Source organism: Melospiza georgiana, chromosome 5 (genome assembly GCF_028018845.1).
Source record: "Melospiza georgiana isolate bMelGeo1 chromosome 5, bMelGeo1.pri, whole genome shotgun sequence".
Taxonomy (NCBI): Eukaryota; Metazoa; Chordata; class Aves; order Passeriformes; family Passerellidae; genus Melospiza; species Melospiza georgiana.
In genome coordinates, this window is record NC_080434.1 from 74181235 (window position 1) to 74202952 (window position 21718).

At 42.5% G+C, this 21718-nt stretch overlaps 3 long non-coding RNA genes across 5 annotated transcripts; all 3 read left to right on the plus strand.

The window, feature by feature from the left end:
• The first annotated feature begins 3916 nt into the window (after window positions 1–3916).
• On the plus strand, window positions 3917–5204 carry LOC131083345 (uncharacterized). The gene is made up of 3 exons (XR_009114427.1): window positions 3917–4019; window positions 4712–4787; window positions 4910–5204. It is a non-coding gene; the product is annotated as an uncharacterized LOC131083345 (long non-coding RNA).
• Window position 5205: 1 nt separating this feature from the next.
• Window positions 5206–7472, plus strand: LOC131083340 (uncharacterized). The gene is made up of 3 exons (XR_009114419.1): window positions 5206–5219; window positions 5559–5676; window positions 7205–7472. It is a non-coding gene; the product is annotated as an uncharacterized LOC131083340 (long non-coding RNA).
• Window positions 7473–11432: 3960 nt separating this feature from the next.
• LOC131083343 (uncharacterized) lies at window positions 11433–13859 on the plus strand. 3 transcript variants are annotated; one of them, XR_009114424.1, is made up of 4 exons: window positions 11433–11697; window positions 12405–12469; window positions 13080–13143; window positions 13436–13495. It is a non-coding gene; the product is annotated as an uncharacterized LOC131083343 (long non-coding RNA). The 3 variants fall into 3 exon arrangements; XR_009114423.1 differs by lacking the exons at window positions 11433–11697; window positions 13436–13495 and adding an exon at window positions 13835–13859 and having other exon boundaries at window positions 12255–12469; XR_009114422.1 differs by lacking the exon at window positions 11433–11697 and having other exon boundaries at window positions 12255–12469.
• The last annotated feature ends 7859 nt before the right edge of the window (window positions 13860–21718 follow it).

Consider the following 21718-nt stretch of genomic DNA (forward strand, 5'->3'; position numbering starts at 1 on the left):
GGGTCGTAGCGCGAAGCAGCGGTTCGCATTTTAATTCTGTTACGGTGGCTTTTATTAGCGTGAGTGTGTAGTGTTTGTTTTGGGGGGCTTGGGGAAGCGTCCTGTCGTTCATAGCAGCGGGTTTTTAATCTCGATAATTGCATGTGTGTTTATCGTCTTCCAGGGCTTTTATTTGTTTGGTTTGTTTGATTGTAGTGTATGTTTTATGGTTACGGGTAATTTGGGGGACATTGTTTATGGTTACGTTTGTCTTTAGTCTTTGTGTTTGTTTCTAGGTGGTATTTTTATTTTGATAGCTTGAGGCACTATGGGTTTATTCAGTTGGGAATAAGTTTTTTGTTGCAGATTTCAGTTTATTTGGTTTTTGGTATTATTCTTGTTGTTGCTTTCTTTATTTTCTTTTTTTGGTTGTTGTTGTTGTTGTCTTTTAATGTATTTGAGTATTGTTTATCAGGGTTTATTTTGGGAACGTGGGTATTTATATGGTGGGTTTTTAAAGTATTTATTTATTTGGGTAGTTAATTTCTTAGTTTTTAGTGGTTGAGATGTTTTTCCATTTTGTTAATTAGTTCAGGTTTAAAGTTATTTTTACAGAGGATTGTTTATTCTTTGAGTTAGTGTAGAGGTAGAATTGCGTTGGTTTTTTCTTTTTTAGTAACGTTCAGGGTCAGTGGCACTGTCTTGAGTTTAGTAGATTGGTTTGACTTTTTTTTAGTACTTTTTGTAATTTGCTGTGTGTGTTTCTATAGGATTTTCTTTTATTTTGGTTCCATTTTTCTGTCGTGATGAGAATTGTTATTGAAAAGAGTGTTCTTTGTTTTTTCGCTGACACTTGTTTGGCTGTTGGAGGTCTCTTGATGTTTTTGGAAGATATTGGTGGGAATTTGATGCGGTTTGTTCTGTCATTTCATTTAGGAATTGGATTTTAAAAATACAATTATGCTTCTAACTATATTGAAAAAAAAGAAATACATGTGTAGCAATGGGAATGAGCCAATTTTATTTTTATATATTCGGTCAATTTTTAAAATTTAACATGTAACATAAGTCATTATATGTTACAATAAGTTATTCTAATTTTAAGAGAGTATTGTGTATGTTTATAGATATATGAATAGAGAATATAAATGTAAATACAACCCAAACAAAAATACAAATATATAAGTGTATTGCAACTATATGCAGATATATAAAAAATTAATAAGAAATTGTAAATGTAAAATAACATAAATTTATACAATATATAAGACAAGTAATACTGTGTATATTTTATTAAAAATATTATAGGAAATGGATATAAAATAGATATAAATATGGATGTGATCTATCTATCTATCTATATCTATCATTTGTTGTATATTATGATAAATATAAATATTAAAAAAAATTGGTAGCTTAAAATAATGGATGGTTTTGTTTTTTCTTTGCCAAAGCAGGGGTTTTCGTGTAAAAATTACAAATACAAATAATATAAAGGTAGAAATATGAGTATAGAAATATATCATAAACACGTTAAAGATTTATATAAAAATTAGAAATATAAGGAAAAATAAGTTGTAGCAGTAGATATGGTAAATAATTTAAAAAATATTTCCCGTATATTTTTTGAATAAGGTGCATATTATATATAGTTATTAATATAATACATCAATATAAACGATAAATATAAATAAAATATCAACTATCTATAAGAAGGAATAAAAGCTCTATGTCACGTGCAGCAGTAGAAAATTTCAGGCTCCCAGGGAATAAATCGTTTTCTTTAAATCATTTTCGTTTTGGAGTTTTTTTTTTTTACTCTCGGGTAGCCTGAAAGTTACTACTGCTGCTTTTTTATTCTAAAGGTGGAAAGGTAAACCAAGATTAGAAATATAACAAAGGGGAAGGGAAAGGAAAGGAAAGGGAAAAGGAAAAGGGAAGGGAAGTGGTGAAAAACAGAGTGAAAAAAGTAAAAAGAGTTGGAGGGAAAAAGAGAGGGCATTCGGGAGGAGCGGTGCTGCCTCAGGTGCTTCCCCGCCGTGGGGCGAAGGACCCGTTTGATGCCCAGGAGGGACTGCAGCTGCCGGTGGCTCCCGGGGGACGGAGCTGTGGCTGTCAGCCCGAGACTCCAACTCCCGGCAGGCCGTGCTGCTGGCGCGGCGTGTGACGCAACGGCTGACGCGGCACATGAGTGGCTGGCGTGCCAGGCGGTCGCGCGGGGCTGTGCGCAGGCAGCTGCCGGCGCCTCTCCCGCGCGGGTCAGCGACGCTGGAGGGGCGAAGCCTCCGTCTGGCCGCCCGCACGGAGCTGAGCAGCACGGAAGGAGCATCCGCCCGGTTCCTCGGCCTCCCTCAGCGGTGCCGGGGGCGCTGCCGCCCGCCGATGGCGGAGGGCGAGGCGGTGCTTTGCTGCCGCGGGCCGGGAGCTGCAGGAGCCGCCCCCGGGCGAGCGGCGCCGGGCGCTGCCGCGGTCCCGGTGGGGCGGCCGCCCTCGGGCTGGCGGAGGCGCCGGAGGAGCCCCCGAGCTGCAGCCGTCTCCCTCGGGCTGCTGCCGGTGCTGCGGGCGGAGGCGGCTCCGCCGCGTGTTGGGCGCTGCGAGCAGGGAGCGCTGCGGTATCGCCGGCATGGCGGGGCTGCTGCCTGCGTTAGTGCTCGTGGCTCTTTGTGCCGTGACAGCGGATGGAGCGGCGCTGGGCGGTAAAGCCAGAGATGGCCGGGAGAATGCCCAGCGCAGGGAGCGGGCGGGCTGTATGCTTCGGATGGCACAGGTGCGAGCTGCAAAGCCACCCCCCCCTTCCGCCCCTGCCCTCCCGAGCCCCGGGGAAAATGCTTTCCAGCATTGTCGAGCTTCTGAGAGACAAAACTTGTGATTTGACACTAGCATCCAGAAAAGGTTTCTGTCTAGATTAACAAATGCCTAAATTGTTCTTGGTTACATCCCATGACCGGTTTTAGGCAGCGACTTTATACTGCTTTTAGGATTTTCTTGTACACTGGTGAGAAAATAGGCAGGTCTGATAGTGGTTTCACTTTTTTTCTACTTCACGTACCATGGGATTCTTTCATCCAAGCACTTGTTTTAAAATTCTACTGTAAGCGTTTATGGTTCACTTTTTTTTTCTTTGCAGCACCCGTGAATTTTTTTTTCCTCTAAATCGGCAGTAAATATAGCTGAGTAAAATTACCTTGGTTTTCTTCCTTCTTTTTTAACTTAATTGTTTTTATTAAAAATCCTATTTGAATATGTGGAAAAAGTGGGGATGTCCTGTAATATATATTCTAGCTTTTCTCGTTTACAGGGTACTCATAAAATATGTCTCCCTTAGAGGCCCACAAAAACATTCTGGGTGATATCTGAATTAAGGTATGTGTTTTCAAATAAGTAATCAGTTTAGATATTTGCCTGTGAATTACCTTTTCCTGTAATTCAGAGCTTGCGTTCTGTGGGTTTTATGATAAACCTGTAAAACATGTAAGAATGGTTTTGCAAGTCTGAATCATTGAAGGCAGCAATAAGTGGATTTAGAGCCTGTTCTTGACCAGACAAAGGGAAAAAGTGTGACTCTGATGCTGAACTTGTCATTTTTCATTTGACTTGCCTTGAATTATTGAAGAAGAGAGAGAACTAGGAAAAGAGAGAAATAGAATTGATTATTGAGCCCTCCTAAAAAGCTCACCATGATTCAGTGTAGAGCCATAGGAAGGGGTGATGGAACAGAGCTCTGTGCGTTAGAAGGAAATAAACCTGACCTCCACACAGAGTCTTACTAATTTCTATTTTTAAAATGCAAAATAAGTTTAGGAAGTGTTGGAAGTTAGTGTTTTGGGAAAGAAATGGCAGTTCCACAGAACATTCCATTTAAGAGAGGCCCTTGGAAGGATTCATTTTGTAACTGCTGTCACTGCAATCAGTTGGTGGTTCAGCCTTGAAACGTGCACTTGACCTTCTATAAAGCACTGTTTTGTTTGCCTTTCAGTGCTATGAGTCTTGATAAATTGGAGAAGAGCCCAAGAGAAATTTTTCATCCCTTGATATAAAAGGTAGGAAGTGACTTTTTTTGGTTTGGTTCTTTTTCTTTATTATTTCCTGGAAATAAAAGTAATTAAGTATAGGTGCTACTGGTTTGTTTCTTCCAGTAGCAGGTGATAATAATAGTAGTAGTACTAGCAAAAATAATAATAGAAATAATAATAATAGTAATGTAATACTACTTAAACTGTCTTTATCCATTGGACTGGCCATTTCAAATCAAAACTTCTAAACACAAATCAAACCATCATCCTTGTAGAATCTTTCACAGCAGCAGGGCTAAAGATCCTGGTTTTGTTGACAGGATTTATTGGTTCTGGAAGAACAAGAGGGAAGTACAAGCCTAACTTCTTCTAGCTCACAGACCCGTCCGGTGAACCCAGCTTTGTATTTTGATGGGCTTGTGATGACTTCGAAATCAATTGCTCATTACAGTTAAAAAAAATTAATGTTTTTTTGAACGTGACAGCAGAAATAACTTTATGCACCAACTTAATAATGATAGATCACCAGTTTAAGTTAAAAATTCATGCTATACTATCAAAATTTAAAGGTAAATTATTATGTATTAGGTGATGGTATAAAGTGTATGTTCTAATGTGTAATGCAAAGATACATACATACCTGAAAGTCCTGAGAGGAAACAAATTTTTATGTCTGCTGTTTGATTGTTTACGATACGATATTTGGCTTTATTTCCCAGGGATCGGTGAATTTTAACTTTGGAGTCCTCTGTGCTAAGGATGCTCAGCTTACCGATGATGAAATGTTCAGTAATGGTGAGTTTCTCACCTTCTCTTTAATTGCTATGCTGATCTGACTAAGAAAAGAAAAAACAAAAGCAAGAGAAAAAAAAAAGGATGGTTTATTATTTTTTACGCTGTTATGTTTGTTTCCTCAGTATTTGCTGCAGCTCTGCTTACCCAAGCTTTGGGTTCCTTCTGTCCCACTGGGAGTGGCCCAATTTGGTTGCATCTGGTGAAATTCACCCAGAGACCTTACAGAACCAGCTCCAACTACGTGAGAGCCATTTGCAGTTCTCTCCAGACACCTGGAGAATGGGCGACGTTTCTGAGGATCCGGCGAGCGTGCTTCTGTCAAAACTCAGTCTGTGAAGTTTCTGGGGAAAACCCTTCTGTGTCCTGAAGGGTTCAAACTCTGGTGAGGATCCAGTTATCAGGTGCTCACTTGGATGGTTCCAGCTCCCAAAGGTAACACTTGTACTCTTGCCCTGTAGTTTACATCTATTGTATGTTTGTTATTTTGCAAGATTTTTGTCTTTGCAAAATATTGTGCATTTCACTCTTTGGGCACTCTCAGATGGTTCTTTGGTGCAGCACCACCCCATGGGACACTTGGCTGCTGTCCTGAAGGGGATGGTCGCTAGAATTGTAAATCCTGGAGTGTTTATAAGTCTTCTGTCCCCAGGGAGGTGTCGTGCTTTGTTTACTTTTGTTCTGTTAGTTAGGCGCTGCTTCTCGTTGCAAGTATGAATTTCAAACTGCCCTGTTCTTATTTTAACTGTTTTCCTGGTTCTCTCCCTATGGCAGGGAAAGACTCTCGTATCCTTGTCGTCGGTCTCGGTGCTGTCCAAGAAGATACAGAGACTAAAAAAATCATAAGAAGCAAAATATGACTGCAGGGAAAAGAAGCTGGAGAGAACAGAAGGTGATATTGTTATCCTTACCCTGTATTAGAGACATCCGCTGTGCTTTGATGCTGGCAGCTGCCAGGGGCTTGTTAGCTCTTTGTAGGCAGGTGTAGGTGTTCACTTGTAGTTTTTTTCTCTGTTCAAGTCAATTCAAACTTTGCTAAGCTTATATTTGCAGATTACTCTCTAGCACAGTCCAGCATGACATTTTTGAATGTTGTAAAAATACCATGTTACTTGGAAATTGCTAATGAAGAGAAGCTTTAGGGGAAAATAAGATGTCAGGGTTGGGAGATGTGAGAAGAATTTTGTGTGGATATTAGACTGAAGTAAAGCACACTTGAAGCTGGACTGGCACGCTGGCAGGTCCCCTATTAAACAGTAGTGCTGAGATTAGCCCGGGGGTTGCCCATTGTTTCTGTGGAAATCAATGTTTCCTGGTCTTCAGAGGTAAGCTGCTTTGAAAAGCTGGAAGGTGCAGCATGCTGACAATCCCCGTGCTTTGGATTAAAAGTAGATTTCAGAAGGGTCCTAAGCTTTTGTCTTTGCCTAGAAGTCGATGTAATCCTGTCGAGGAGTTTTTAATTCTGTGTTGCCATGTCATCCATCAGAGCCCTGCTGTACTAATCATCATACAAGTACAAAACAAAAAATCCGACCCTGTCCCAAGCACTTAGAGGCCAGAACACGATTTCCTCGGGCTGCCATTTGCGTGCCATGGGTACTCACCATGAATTGAGCCCTCTGGCTCTGACAGAGCCCCTGGATGCTGACGGAAGGGGGCTGGTCACAGACCCTGGAGGTGCCTGTCCCCCAGGGAGGGAGAGGACGAGGCAGTGTGGCCTGCAGGGAGGGTCTCGTCCCCAGAGAGCAGCCGGCGACTCCATGCCTGCCCGGGGCTGCGGGTGCACCCTCGGGGTGGACGCCTGCCCTCAGGTTTCCCTCTGGGCACCCGGGGAGGGAACCAGGTCCATCCGTGTGGCAGCTGCAGGGCCTGCAGGCTCTGGGGCTCTGCAGCCGTGTGCCTTGTCACAGGGTGGCAGGGTTGCGACACTGCCCGGCCGCGCCGCTGGCCTCGGATCCTTGCTGCTTTGCTCCTGATCCCATATGGATGTACCAGCAGTCTTCTGTCTTTTCTTTGAAAGTGTCCTTGGGAGAGTTCAAAGAGAGGGTAATTAGATATGTCAAAGCCTACATATTTGACCTGTTGGCACTCAAAAGACAAAAACCTGCTTTGCATCCTTGTGCCTGCAAGTCATTGTGCCCCAGGGAAGTGAGGGAAGGGCTGGCCGAGGTCACTGGCCAAGGCTCTGAGATGGAGGTGAGTTTGCATTCCAGTGTATTGGAACAGAGGCTCATCAGAAGTTTCCTCGGCTATCCAAGGCATAGAGCCCTGGAGCCGAGTGAGCCTGAGCAGCTGCATGCTTGCTGTGAGCTTTGGGGTGAGCGTGCATCACTGCAGGCCTGGGATGGATTGAAATGCGCTGAGGAAACCAGAGGGAGGGAGGGAAATGCTCTGTTAACTTGTGCCAATTCTTCTGTCAGACTCATCACGGCGGGACAGCGTGAGGACTGAAAGTGTAAGAAGATGTGGAGGGAAACAGAGAATCTGACAGGAGCAGCGAACGCACGAGTGCACGAATTTTGCTTTTTGCTTGGATATAAACTCAGGAGTTGAAAGGAATTTTGGAGTGAGAAGGGACATTTTAGAAGGAGAAGAAGAAAAAGAAGTTGTTGTTGTTGTTACAGTCCTGGCAAAAGCTTTTGTTCTAGCTAATAAAAGAAGTTAGCTTAAAAAACAAAAAGAAAAAAATGTAGTGTTTTTTTTTTTTCCTTCACTATGATATGCATTGGTGGTATATGGTGTGTTGTTTTATTTCTTGGTATTATTAACTCTGTGTAAAATGTTTTTTGAGTGAAGCTGACTTTCTGGATGGGTTGGTTTGTATTTGAGGCAGGATTAATTTCAGTAGGGTTCTTTCATAGATTTCTGATGGGTATTACTGGGATTTTGGTTTTGTTTGTTGTATGTATAAACATACAGCTTTGGTAGGGCCAGCTGGGCTGCTGGAGTTTTGGGTGTGAATTTATTAGATGGCTTTTGTTAAATGCAGTTTTTCATTTTTGAAATGTTTTTCAATGTAGTGGTTTTAAGGTGGTTTTTAAGAATTCCTTGTATTGTTTTCTGTTGTTTGTAGTTGCTGTATGATAAGGGATGCGGTGTGACTTTTTGAACGCTATGGTTTTAGGGTTCCTAAGTTCTGATTTCTTTCTGGTTCGATAGTTTTTTTTATTTTTTGGGACAGGGGCGTTTAAATGATGGGTTTTTATAGGCAATACGTTTTTTAATTTGGGTAGTGATATTTTTTAGTATTTTAATGGTTTAGGTTTTTTATTTTCATGGTTTTAATTATTTTTTTAAATTTTTTCAAATAACTTTGGTAGATCATAGGTTATTATTTGTGCATTAACATAAAGGTAGAGCTTTGGGGACTTTTTTTAGTAATGTTTAGGGTCAGCTGTGCAGTTTTGAGTCTAGTGAGTTGGTTTGATTTAATTGTTAATGGGTGTTTGTTTTTATTAGCAGTTGTGTCATTTTTGAGTTGTTTTTGAGTTGTTTTTGAGTTTTTTGAGATATTGGTTTAGGAGGAAGTTTATGATGACAATGTGCGGAGGTTTTGGGCTACTTTATAGTGGGATTTAACATTTATTTACAGTTAGGTTTATTTGAGTTTTTATTAGGGTTCAATGACGTTGTGGGATATTTGTTCCGTTAGTAATAGAAATAGGTTTTGTTTTGCTGTGCTGCGATGGGATGGGCGTGTGCTGCGTGCCGGTGCTGACAAAGGTACAGTATTGTTGTGGCTCTGGTGTGTCGGGTTAATGAACTGACATGGTTTAATATAGAGATGAAAATAGAAATAAATATACATTTAAAAATAAATCTAAAATTAGAGTGGTAAACATAAATATAGATAACAGATACATACATAAAACTATAATACATGGTATATAATTGTAGCATATCACATAGATAAATGATAGTCTATTATATTTATATATATACACACAAAGATAAATAAATATAGATTGTAAATATAAAAATATTTAAATAGAGTTAAAATAAATTGGGGGTGTTATTAGGTTATAGGCTGGGGTTTTTAAATAAATGACAGAAATAAAATATCAATTCAGATATACAAATATATATACAAATACAAATCTCTATAAATATTTAATTTAAATAAATATGAGTAAAAGAAATATACAATACAGAAAATATATATCTATTATTATGTTAGAAGGTTCTCTCTAATATATATATATCTATGAATAAAATAAATAAAAATATCCATATAAATATCACTATAATTTTGAAAAATAAATTTACTTCCTGCATTTTAAATCTGGTTCAAATAAAGGGGTGTCCTTGGTTTTTATTTGGTTAGAGGCAGGAGTTTTATTTTAAATAATATAAGGAATATAGAAATGTGGATCTTAAGATAGGAATATATAATAAATATATAAAGAGAAATTGCTAAAGCATGAATATAAATTTATATATAAATATATGTAAGTAATATGAAGAGTTGTAGTATAGCATATAAATAACATTATACGAGAATATAAATATAAAAATATGTAAATATAGTTTAAAAGAAAGGGAATGTTTTGGCTTTTATTTAAGTAGAGGCAGGGGTTTTATTTTGAATATTATAAGTGTTAGAGAAGTAAAAATCTTGACGCAGAAATATTTAATCAATGTACAAAAATATGTATAAAAATATATAAATAACTACTCGCATCAGATGTAATATAGAATGTAAATTTATTCATAACTTGACATTGCTAAAGATAAATGTATAAGTAAGCAATAGACATTAACATACATTTTTATAAATACAAATAGGAATATAAAAATCAGACATAAGGATAAAAGCTATTTAAATATTTTTTAAAAGAAAGGGTTTGGGTCTTTTTTATTATTGGGTTAGAGGCAGGGTTTTTATTTTAAATAATATGAATGTAGATATTATTGTTATATATTTCTAAATATTGAGATATAAAATCAAGATATAAATATATATGTAAACACAAAATATAAGTAAATATAAATAATAGGAAGAGATGGAATGGAGAATACAAATAAGAGTATACATTAGTATACATTTTAAATGTAAAAGTGAATATGAACCTGGAAAATAGAATTTTAAAAAATATTTAAATACAGTTGAGAAGACTGAGGTTCTTTTTGGCTTTAATGTGGGTAGAGGCAGGGGTTTTATTTTAAATAATGTGTTACAGATGTAAAAATCCTAACACAGAAAGATATAATAAATATATAAAGATATGAGTAAAAGTATATAAAAATATAAGTAATAGGAACACATGTAACATAGAATATAAATTTATAAATAAATCGCTAAATATAAATGCAAAATCGATCATACATCAGTAAACATTTTAAATATAAATTTGAAAAATATTTTTTAAAAAAATTTAAATACAGTTGAAATGAAAGGGGGTTTTATTTGCCATGTATGGGGTAGAGGCAGGGGTTTTATTTTGAGTACTGTGAGTGTTAGAGAAGTAAAAATCCTAACAGAAATATATACTTACTATGTAAAAATATGTATAAAAATATAAAAATAAATTTAAGTTTTAGGGATATATGCAATATGGAATAGAAATGTATTCATAAAAACAAATGTATAAATGGACAGTGTAGATCAATATACATTATTAAATAGAAATGTGAATATGAATATGAAAAAAAAATTTATAAAATATTTAATTTTGTTTTTTAAAGAAATTGTTGGGGTTTTGTTTTGTTTTATCCTATTAGATTAGAGGCAGAAGTTTATTTTTCCTCTTCCCGGTTGTTTTGGGGCGTTTATTTCAGAGCAGTTTTCGGCGGGGGTCGCCCCTGTTCTTTTTTGCCGCCTTCGCTGCCGCAGCCCCGAGGCGCGCTGCGCCCCCGGCCGGGGCGGGCGGCAGTGCTGCCATCTCGTGGGCAGAGCGCGGTACTGCAGCCCTGCACCGAGAGGCCGCCGCCTTGGGAGTGGCGCGTCGCGGATGTCGCGGACTTTTAATTGACCTTCTCAGCAGGGCGGCGAAAAGGGCGGGGAAGTGGAGGACCGGGGTGGGTGTAACTGGACTGCCTGCACGGAATACCGACCCCGGCGCGGCCCCGGTGGTATTTTCTATGGCGTTTCAAGTGTACCCGACACATGCTGTGGTCTCAGCGGCGCCGCGGGCGGGCGTATTTCGGCGGGTTTGTGAGAGGCATCTGGGTAAACGCCTCGCTGTGCCGGGGTCCTCTCACGGCCGCCTTCCCGCCCCGAGGGAGCCGAGCCGGGCCGAATTGTTCCGCAGAGCCGAAGAGCCGAGTGTGGCCGGACACAGCCGAGTTTCCCCGAAGAGCCGAGTGTGGCCGGAAACAGCCGAGTTTAACCGAAGAGCCCAGTGCAGCCGAAAATAGCCGAGTTGAGCCGAAGAGACGAGTTTAGCCGACAACAGCCGAGTTTAACCGAAGAGCCCAGTGCAGCCGAAAATAGCCGAGTTGAGCCGAAGAGACGAGTTTAGCCGACAACAGCCGAGTTTAACCGAAGAGCCCAGTGCAGCCGAAAATAGCCGAGTTGAGCCGAAGAGACGAGTGTGGCCGACAACAGCCGACTTGAGACGAAGAGCCGAGTGTAGCCGAACACAGCCGACTTGAGACGAAGAACCGACTGTAGCCGAACACGGCCGACTTGAGACGAAGAGCCGATGATAGCCGAGTGTAACCGGTACCGAGTGTAGCCGACATTGGCCGCATTTAGGCAAAGAGCCGAATATGACCGACTTTAGCCCAACCGGGCCGAAGTTCTGCCGAAGAGCCGGAAAAGCCGAATTTAGACGAAAAGCCGAACCGAAACGATTTTAGACCTAAGCCGAACCAAGCCTAATTTAGCCGAGTTTATTTAAACAGAACCGAACGACGCCGCAGCGCTCTGCCTGCACAGCGCCGGTGCAGACGGCAGGGGGCGGTGTATAAAGTGAGTATAAAATATCAACTATATATAAGAAGGAATAAAAAGCTCTGTGTCATGTGCAGCAATAGAAAATTTCAGGCTCCCAGGGAATAAATAGTTTTCTTTCAGTCATTATAGTTTTGGGATTTTTTTTTACTCCCAGGTATCCTGAATGTTACTACTGCTGCTTTTTTATTCTAAAGCTAGAAAGGAAAACCAAGATTAGAAATACAAGAAAAAGAAAGGGAAAGGGAAAGGGAAAAAAAAAGGGGGGGGGGGGGGGAAAGGAAAGGAAAGGAAAGAAAGCAGGAGAGCAGAAGGGAAGGGAAGGGAAAGGGGTGAAAAACAGAGTTAAAAAAAGAAAAAGAGTTGGAGGGAAAAAGAGAGGGCATTCGGGAGGAGCGGTGCTGCCTCAGGTCCTTCCCTGCCCGGGGGCGAAGGATCCATTTGATGCCCGGGAAGGACTGCAACTCCCGGTGGCGGGGGACGGAGCCGTGGCTGTCAGCCCGAGACTCCAGCTCCCGCCAGGCCCTGCTGCCGGCGCGGCGTGTGACGCAACGGGCGACGGGGCCCGGCATTTTTCTCTAAATCGGCAGTAAATACAGCTGAGTAAAATTAGCTTGGCTTTCTTCCTTCTTTTGTAACTGAACTGTTTTTATTAAAAATCCTATTTGAATATGTGGAAAAAGTGGGGATGTCCTGTAGCATATCGTAGCTTTTCTTGTTTACAGGGTGCTCAGAAAGCATGCGTCCCTTAGAGTCCCACGGAAAGGTTCTCAGTGCGCTCTCTATCAAGGTATGTATTTAAAATTAAGTGATCCCTTTAGATATTTGCCTGTGTACCTTTTCCTGTAATTCAGAGCTTGCGTTCTGTGGGTTTTATGATAAACCTGTAAAACATGTAAGAATGGTTTTGCAAGTCTGAATCGTTGAAGGCAGCAATAAGTGGATTTAGAGCCTGTTCTTGACCAGACAAAGGGAAAAAGTGTGACTCTGATGCTGAACTTGTCATTTTTCATTTGACTTGCCTTGAATTATTGAAGAAGAGAGAGAACTAGGAAAAGAGAGAAATAGAATTGATTATTGAGCCCTCCTAAAAAGCTCACCATGATTCTGTGTAGAGCCAAAGTGAAGGGTGATGGAACAGAGCTCTGTGCGTTAGAAGGAAATAAACCTGACCTCCACACAGAGTCTTACTAATTTCTATTTTTAAAATGCAAAATAAGTTTAGGAAGTGTTGGAAGTTAGTGTTTTGGGAAAGAAATGGCAGTTCCACAGAACATTCCATTTAAGAGAGGCCCTTGGAAGGATTCATTTTGTAACTGCTGTCACTGCAATCAGTTGGTGGTTCAGCCTTGAAACGTGCACTTGACCTTCTATAAAGCACTGTTTTGTTTGCCTTTCAGTGCTATGAGTCTTGATAAATTGGAGAAGAGCCCAAGAGAAATTTTTCATCCCTTGATATAAAAGGTAGGAAGTGACTTTTTTTGGTTTGGTTCTTTTTCTTTATTATTTCCTGGAAATAAAAGTAATTAAGTATAGGTGCTACTGGTTTGTTTCTTCCAGTAGCAGGTGATAATAATAGTAGTAGTACTAGCAAAAATAATAATAGAAATAATAATAATAGTAATGTAATACTACTTAAACTGTCTTTATCCATTGGACTGGCCATTTCAAATCAAAACTTCTAAACACAAATCAAACCATCATCCTTGTAGAATCTTTCACAGCAGCGGGCTAAAGATCCTGGTTTTGTTGACAGGATTTATTGGTTCTGGAAGAACAAGAGGGAAGTACAAGCCTAACTTCTTCTAGCTCACAGACCCGTCCGGTGAACCCAGCTTTGTATTTTGATGGGCTTGTGATGACTTCGAAATCAATTGCTCATTACAGTTAAAAAAAATTAATGTTTTTTTGAACGTGACAGCAGAAATAACTTTATGCACCAACTTAATAATGATAGATCACCAGTTTAAGTTAAAAATTCATGCTATACTATCAAAATTTAAAGGTAAATTATTATGTGTTAGGTGATGGTATAAAGTGTATGTTCTAATGTGTAATGCAAAGATACATACGTACCTGAAAGTCCTGAGAGGAAACAAATTTTTATGTCTGCTGTTTGATTGTTTACGATACGATATTTGGCTTTATTTCCCAGGGATCGGTGAATTTTAACTTCGGAGTCCTCTGTGCTAAGGATGCTCAGCTTACCGATGATGAAATGTTCAGTAATGGTGAGTTTTTCACCTTCTCTTTAATTGCTATGCTGATCTGACTAAGAAAAGAAAAAACAAAAGCAAGAGAAAAAAAAAAGGATGGTTTATTATTTTTTACGCTGTTATGTTTGTTTCCTCAGTATTTGCTGCAGGTCTGCTTACCCAAGCTTTGGGTTCCTTCTGTCCCACTGGGAGTGGCCCAATTTGGTTGCATCTGGTGAAATTCACCCTGAGACCTTACAGAACCAGCTCCAACTACGTGAGAGCCATTTGCAGTTCTCTCCAGACGCCTGGAGAATGGGTGACGTTTCTGAGGATCCGGCGAGCGTGCTTCTGTCAAAACTCAGTCTGTGAAGTTTCTGGGGAAAACCCTTCTGTGTCCTGAAGGGTTCAAACTCTGGTGAGGATCCAGTTATCAGGTGCTCACTTGGATGGTTCCAGCTCCCAAAGGTAACACTTGTACTCTTGCCCTGTAGTTTACATCTATTGTATTTTTGTTATTTTGCAAGATTTTTTGTCTTTGCAAAATATTGTGCATTTCACTCTTTGGGCACTCTCAGATGGTTCTTTGGTGCAGCACCACCCCATGGGACACTTGGCTGCTGTCCTGAAGGGGATGGTCGCTAGAATTGTAAATCCTGGAGTGTTTATAAGTCTTCTGTCCCCAGGGAGGTGTCGTGCTTTGTTTACTTTTGTTCTGTTAGTTAGGCGCTGCTTCTCGTTGCAAGTACGAATTTCAAACTGCCCTGTTCTTATTTTAACTGTTTTCCTGGTTCTCTCCCTACGGCAGGGAAAGACTCTCATATCCTTGTCGTCGGTCTCGGTGCTGTCCAAGAAGATACAGAGACTAAAAAAATCATAAGAAGCAAAATATGACTGCAGGGAAAAGAAGCTGGAGAGAACAAAAGGTGATGTTGTTATCCTTACCCTGTATTAGAAACATCTGCTGTGCTTTGATGCTGGTAGCTGCCGGGGGCTTGTTAGCTCTTTGTAGGCAGGTGTAGGTGTTCACTTGTAGGTTTTTTCTCTGGACAAGGCAATTCAAACTTTGCTAAGCTTATATTTGCAGAGTACTCTCTAGCACAGTCCAGCATGACATTTTTGAATGTTGTAAAAATACCATGTTACTTGGAAATTGCTAATGAAGAGAAGCTTTAGGGGAAAATAAGATGTCAGGGTTGGAAGGTGTGAGAAGAATTGTGTGAGGATGTTAGACTGAAGTAAAGCACACTTGAAGCTGGACTGGCACGCTGGCAGGTCCCCTATTAAACAGTAGTGCTGAGATTAGCCTAGGAGTTGCCCATTGTTTCTGTAGAAATCAATGTTTCCTGGTCTTCAGAGGTAAGCTGCTTTGAAAAGCTGGAAGGTGCAGCATGCTGACAATCCCCGTGCTTTGGATTAAAAGTAGATTTCAGAAGGGTCCTAAGCTTTTGTCTTTTCCTAGAAGTCGATGTAATCCTGTCGAGGAGTTTTTAGTTCTGTGTTGCCATGTCATCCATCAGAGCCCTGCTGTACTAATCATCATACAAGTACAAAACAAAAAATCAGACCCTGTCCCACCCACTTAGAGCCCAGAACACGATTTCCTCAGGCTGCCATTTGTGTGCCATCGGTACTCACCACGGAAGGGAGCTGGGGATTGTTGCAGCTGTTGGGAACAAACCGCTTCTAGTCACACAGAAATGGAATTGGGACGACGCCTCGGCCAGCCCCTCTCTGCCATCGTCTCCTGAATCTGCAGCAGAGCAGTTCCAGTCCATCCGGGCACGTGTAATCCAGTTCCTGATGATCTGAGCACACGGAGCAGCGCTCAGCTGCTGTGGGGGGCTCACGGAAGGCAGAGTGTGCATTGTCATCTTCCTGAACCTACAGACGAATCAAAGTGAGAAGCAACAGCGTGGAAATCAGTCGCATATATGCTAAATAAAACTTGCAGATTTTTTTAAGAATTGTTGTTTCTTGTTCTTTGTTGTGCCTCAGTGCTTAGAAAACCTCCCTTTAAAATCAGTTAAATTCATCAGTTGAACCTTTGTTTGCAGACCCTCACTGAGCAGAATTCATTGCAGACTCAGTGCACGCTGTGCTGGCCTCCCGGGAGTGTGAGGAGCTCATGTGTGCTACGTTTTGCTTTAGGACGCTCTAAGGTATTTATTCCTTTTGGGATACATGATGAGAATTCCCAAGAGAGGTAGTTATAAGGTATGACATCGGGAAAAAGCCTGTGTAGTTAGAATGTTGTTGCTGTCAAAAGTTAATTTTTTCTTAGCCAGTAGTTAGCTTTTTGCTTTATTTTTGTGGTATCAGTATTTTATTGTTTAAAAAATTCCTTCAAAATAACTTCAGTGGCTGGCCATCAGTACCTTGTTCAGATTTGCCTATTTGCTTGTAGCTAAAATGTTCACATCTTGTTTATCATTATATTTAAGAAACTGCTGCCCAGCCAACTAATAACTGAATATCCATCTGTCTGGGACACGGGGAGAGGATTTAGGTAATGTCTTTGTTTCCAGAAAAAAGTTGTAGTGTAGTTTCTAAATAGAGGAGAAGGGGGTGAAGACTCGGGGCTCTGATGCCGTTGGGGCACCCCAAGGTCCCAAGGAGAAGGAGCCCCACTGGGGTGCAGGAGCAGGTGTGTTCTCATCTAATAATGAACAAATTATAAATATAAATATGACAATTATAAGCATGAAAATATTTTTAAAATACTTAAATAAAGCGGGTTTTCTTTATTGGTCAATAGGCAGGGTTTTGATAGTAAAAATTATAAATACAAATAATATAAAGGTAGAAATCTAAGTTTAGAAATATATAATAAATACATACAGATAAATATAAAAATTAAAAATATAACAAAAAATTAGTTGTAGCAGTAGATATTATACATAATTTAAATAATAATTTAAATCTATTTTAAAATTTTATATATATAATATATCATTATTAATGTAATACATCCAAAGAAACGATAAATTAAAATATGAATGTGTAATTATACAAAGTATAAATAAAAAATATTTCAATATCCTTTAAAAGAAGGGTTTTTTTTAATTTATTTGGTTAGAGACGGGGTTTTTATTTGAAATAATGGAAGTATTATAGAAGTATAAAACTAAATATAGAAATATACAGTCAATATGGAAAGATATTTGTAAAAAACACGAGCGAACGACGCCTCCTCCGGCCTAATGGAACGAGCTCAGCCGAACCAAGGCGAGACCGGCGGAGTCTGACGGCCTCGAGCGAACCGAGGCCAGGCTTGCGAGGCTGCCTGAACCGAGCCGAGCTCAGCCGAACCGAGCCCGCTGCTCTCGTGCGCGCTAATTAGCGCGAGTGCGGTCACAGCCCAATGAGCTCCTGTGCAACGCCGCGCTCCCGATCGTGTCCGTGCGATGGCCGGGCCGCCCGCGGGACGCGGCAGCAGGAGAGCCCCGAGCCGGGCGAGTTTAACGTGAGGCGGCGCCGCTTGCCCGCCGTCAGGGAGCCGAGCCGAGCCGAGCCGAGCCGCGCCGAACGTACAGAGCGGCTCCGAGTTGGGCCGAAGCGAGCCGGGCCGCGCCGAGCGCAGAGAGCGGCTCCGAGTTCGGCCGAATGAAGCCGAGCCTCGCCGAGCGCAGAGAGCGGCTCCGAGTTCGGCCGAATGAAGCCGAGCCGCGCCGAGCGCACTGAGCGGCTCCGAGTTCGGCCGAAGCGAGGCGAGCCGAGCCGAGCCGAGCCGCGCGCACTGAGCGGCTCCGAGTTCGGCCGAAGCGAGGCGAGCCGAGTCGCGCCGAGCGCACAGAGCGGCTCCGAGTTCGGCCGAAGCGAGGCGAGCCGAGCCGCACAGAGCGGCTCCGAGTTCGGCCGAAGCGAGGCGAGCCGAGGCGCCCCGAGCGCAGAGAGCAGCTCCGAGTTCGGCCGAAGCGAGGCGAGCCGCGCCGAGCGCACAGAGCGGCTCCGAGTTCTGCCGAAGCGAGCCGAGCCGCGCTGAGCGCACTGATCGGCTCCGAGTTCGGCCGAAGCGAGCCGAGGCGCCCCGAGCGCACAGAACAGCTCCGAGTCCGGCCGAAGGGAGCCGAGCCGTGCCGAAGGGTCGAGTCCAGCCGAATGCAGATGACAATGGCCGAGTTTAGCCGACTAGAGCCGAGTTTAGCCGAGCAGCTGTGAGCCTTGAGGTGAGCGTGCATCGTTGCCGGCTTGGGATTGAGTGAAATGCGCTAAGGAAACCAGCTCTGGGGAGGGAGGCAGGGAAATCCTCTCTTAACGTTTACCAATTCTTCCGTCAAACTCATCACGGCAGGACAGCGTGAAGACTGAAAGTGTAAGAAGATGTGGAGGGAAACAGAGAATCTGACAGGAGCATCGAATGCACAAGTGCACGAATTTTGCTTTTTGCTTGGATGTAAATTCAGAAGTTGTAAGGAATTTGGGAAGAAGAAGGGACATTTCAGAAGGAGAAGAAGTTGTTGTTACAGTCCTGGCAAAATCTTTTGTTCTAGCTAATAAAAGAAGTTAGTTTAAAAAACAAAAAAAAAAGTGTTTTTTTTTCTTCACTGTTATATTCATTGGTGATATATGGTGTGTTGTTTTATTTCTTGGTATTATTAACTCTGTGTAAATTGTTTTTTGAGTGAAGCTAACTTTGGATGGGTTGTTTTGTATTTGAGGTAGGATCAATTTCAATAGGTTTCTTTCACAGAGTTCTCATAGGTATTACTGGGATTTTGGTTTTGTTTACTGTATGCATAAACATAGAGATTTGGTAGGGCCAGCTGGGCTGCTGGAGTTTTGGGTGTGAATTTATTAGATGGCTTTTGTTAAACACAGAATAATTATGTAAGGTAACAGCAAATTACCCAATCACCCAATTTATCCAGCTATGTAACCTTACCACAAAGTTTTATATCTTGCCAGTTTTCTGTTCTTCTGCTCCAAGTAGTTGTTGCAAAAAAGAAAGCACGGTTACTTTTCTGAAGAGTTTTCTTCTATAACAAGCCCTTTACTGCCCTTGAATGTGAGTCAGAGGAGCTAAACAGCTGCAGCTGCTCTGAGGGCTTGGTGGGATTCGCCCCCTCCCTTTTCTTGGGTGCCATGGGAACGAGAGGCGGGGCACCATCAGGGGTATATTAACCCCAGCCGTGGCTGAGGGGCTTCATTCCCTCTTGGGGATGTGCTGGGGTAAGAGCTCTCCTCTCATTTCAGGGAAGAGGCTCTTTCAGCTCGTCTCAGCTTATTTTCAGCAGGTGTTTCTGGGCATCTAAAGCACAGAGGCTTGGAAGATTCTGTGAAGAAAACAGCATAGAACACAGGGAATATTTAGGTTTGTGATTTTGGGTTTTGTGTTTAGGGGTGGTAAAGTGCCTTTGAAATTTTTGGTTTTGCACTGTTTTTTTTTTTTTGGTTGGATTTTTTTTTGGTGGAATTTTTTGTTTCTTAGGTTTTCTTTTTGGGGTTTTTGGTTGGTTTTCATTGCTTTCTTTGATTTTTTGGTAGTTTCTGTTTTTTTTTTTTTTGTGGGGATTTAGGTGTTTTGGGTTTTTTTATTTTTGTTTTCTGGTTTAGTTTTTTTTGTTGTTGTTGTTGTTGTTATTGTTTTTTTTTTTTTTTGGTTTTTTTTTTTTCTTTAATGGAGGAGTGAGACTCCCTGAAATTCCAAGCTGTGTCAAGCACAACAGATTCTCAGCAGATTCATCATGTCTTCAGAGGGATCTGCCCAGTGTCCAAGATGATGTTTGAGACTCAGGCTTCTGATGAGTTGAGGATTGTGACTGGGAGAGGGAGAGTGTTCAGGTATCCAGTTTAGGAGTTATTGGGAGGGGGTTTGCAGGCAGCAGGGTGAGAAAGGGTGTTTATTTGTTTATTTGAGGCCCCCCCCCCCCCCACAAGGGTGTTCAGAAGCCTAGCAGAGGCATTCCCATGTCTTGCAGCACACAAGGTCATCCACTGTACTCACAGCAATGCCATTTAACTTTGCCTTTCTCTAACCCAGGTGCCACCCCTAATGAAGGCCACAGCCTTGGAATCAGGATGAAACTGGAGCCTGAAGGAGCCAGGCACGCTCAGGAAAGGGCAAGTAGCTGCCTTGCTGGGATTTGGCCCACATAACTCTGGACTCACACTTTGGTTTTGGTTTTCTTTATTGGAGGTGACCGAGAGGCTCACAGGCCATCACAGAGCCCTCCGAGGCAGACTCATTTCAGGTGCAACGTGGATTCCCCTCACTGATCATCCAAAAGATAAGTTTGGGGCCACGGCCTGGAGATGGTGGAGTAGCAGGTTGGGAATCCCTGGGACAGATTTAAAAATTGGCAGTGGGAAAAGCAATCTTCTCCAAGGGCCTCTTAGGACAGGTAAAGGGAGAGGCTCTACTTTTGATGGCAGATGTCAGGCGGGCAGTGCAGAACAGCTCCGGTGTGCGTCGTGTTGTCCGGTGTGCTGTGTTCCCTAGTGTGTCTTTGGGGTCCCTTTTGCCCTCTTCCATCGAGGCCCTCACCACAAGCATGATGTGTCGTGTTTCACGTCCCCCTGTTTGTCACGTTCTGTGTCACGGGTGTGTGCACACGTTTGTGCTGGAGCTGTTCTGCCCTGCCCATGGCCTGCTGCAGTAGGACAAGCCTTGGGGAGTTGAAATTTGTAATGTGGGCTGTACTTGGGCTCTAGATGCTATTCCTAGGTTGGCAAAAGGTGTTTGCAGCTTGTGAGTTACCCTGGTGGTGTTTGACATATGTTCTAACTTTCTTTCAGGTGCAGCTGCATTCCATGTGTGGCAGAGGGTCAGGGTTAGGAGGTGCCGGGCCTTCTTAGGAGCGCGGTGAGTAGCAGAGTGGTGGGGTTTTGGCCGATGCGGTGCCAAGCTCAGGCCCTGATGTTTGGTTCTCTTTAATCTAGCTGTCTGAGGGACACCAGCCCGGTGCCAGCAGGACCTTCCCAGGTGACGAGGTGGCCTTTCTTTGCACCTGACAGGGACCAGCATCCCCAGATGTCTGAGAGATAAGTAGAGGGTGATGACGCACAGTAGGCATGAAGGCATGGTGCTGGTTTGGGAATGACTGGGAGGGGTTTTTGAGTCCAATTTGGAGGTGGGGGGTGTTCATGAGGTGGCCCCTTAGGCCCCATCAAAGCCACGTCTCACTTTTGATCCCAGTGCTGAGGTGTGCAGGGCCGAGCAGTCCCGCTGTGTCTCGTGTCACTTGTCTGTTGTGCATTATGTGTTGTTTGTGTATGCCATGTCTTTTACCTTAGGGGGGCCTGTCAGAAACCCTGGCATCCTTGTTAGCATCTGTGATCTCTGCATTCCTTGGCCTGGCACCCGGGCCATTGAACTTTTGACTGGGGAGCTCAGACAGGCATCAGACTCTCTTCTGTCTTTGGAAGCATCCAGTCAGGTGTCTTGTCAGGTCTTGTTCTGAGCTGTCCGGACAGCTATGCCCCACCTGGATCCGTTATGGTGGATTAGGACTTGTAATATTACGAGGTTAGGTAGAGGGTTCTGACTGTAGGATTCCTAGGCATCCATCTTTGCAGTTATTGGAATAAATCATTCAGTTAGCATCTTCTTCCTCCAGGGTTCTCTGAGCCTCATCAGCTGACCATCGGTCTCAGCTCGGTCATCTCCTTTTGCATTCTCTCAGTCCTTGCAGCCATTTTCCTTGCCAAGAGATTTCTGTTGCTGTTGTGTCCGCGTTGTCTTTCCTGTCCTGTCCTGTCTGTCCTGTGTCACGGGTGTCATCACACATTTGTGCCGGGGCTGCTCTGCCCTGCCGCACAGCCTGGTGCAATAGGAGAAGTCCTGGGGACTTGGCATTTGTAATGTGGGGTGTAGTTGGACTCTAGATGGGATTTGTAGATGG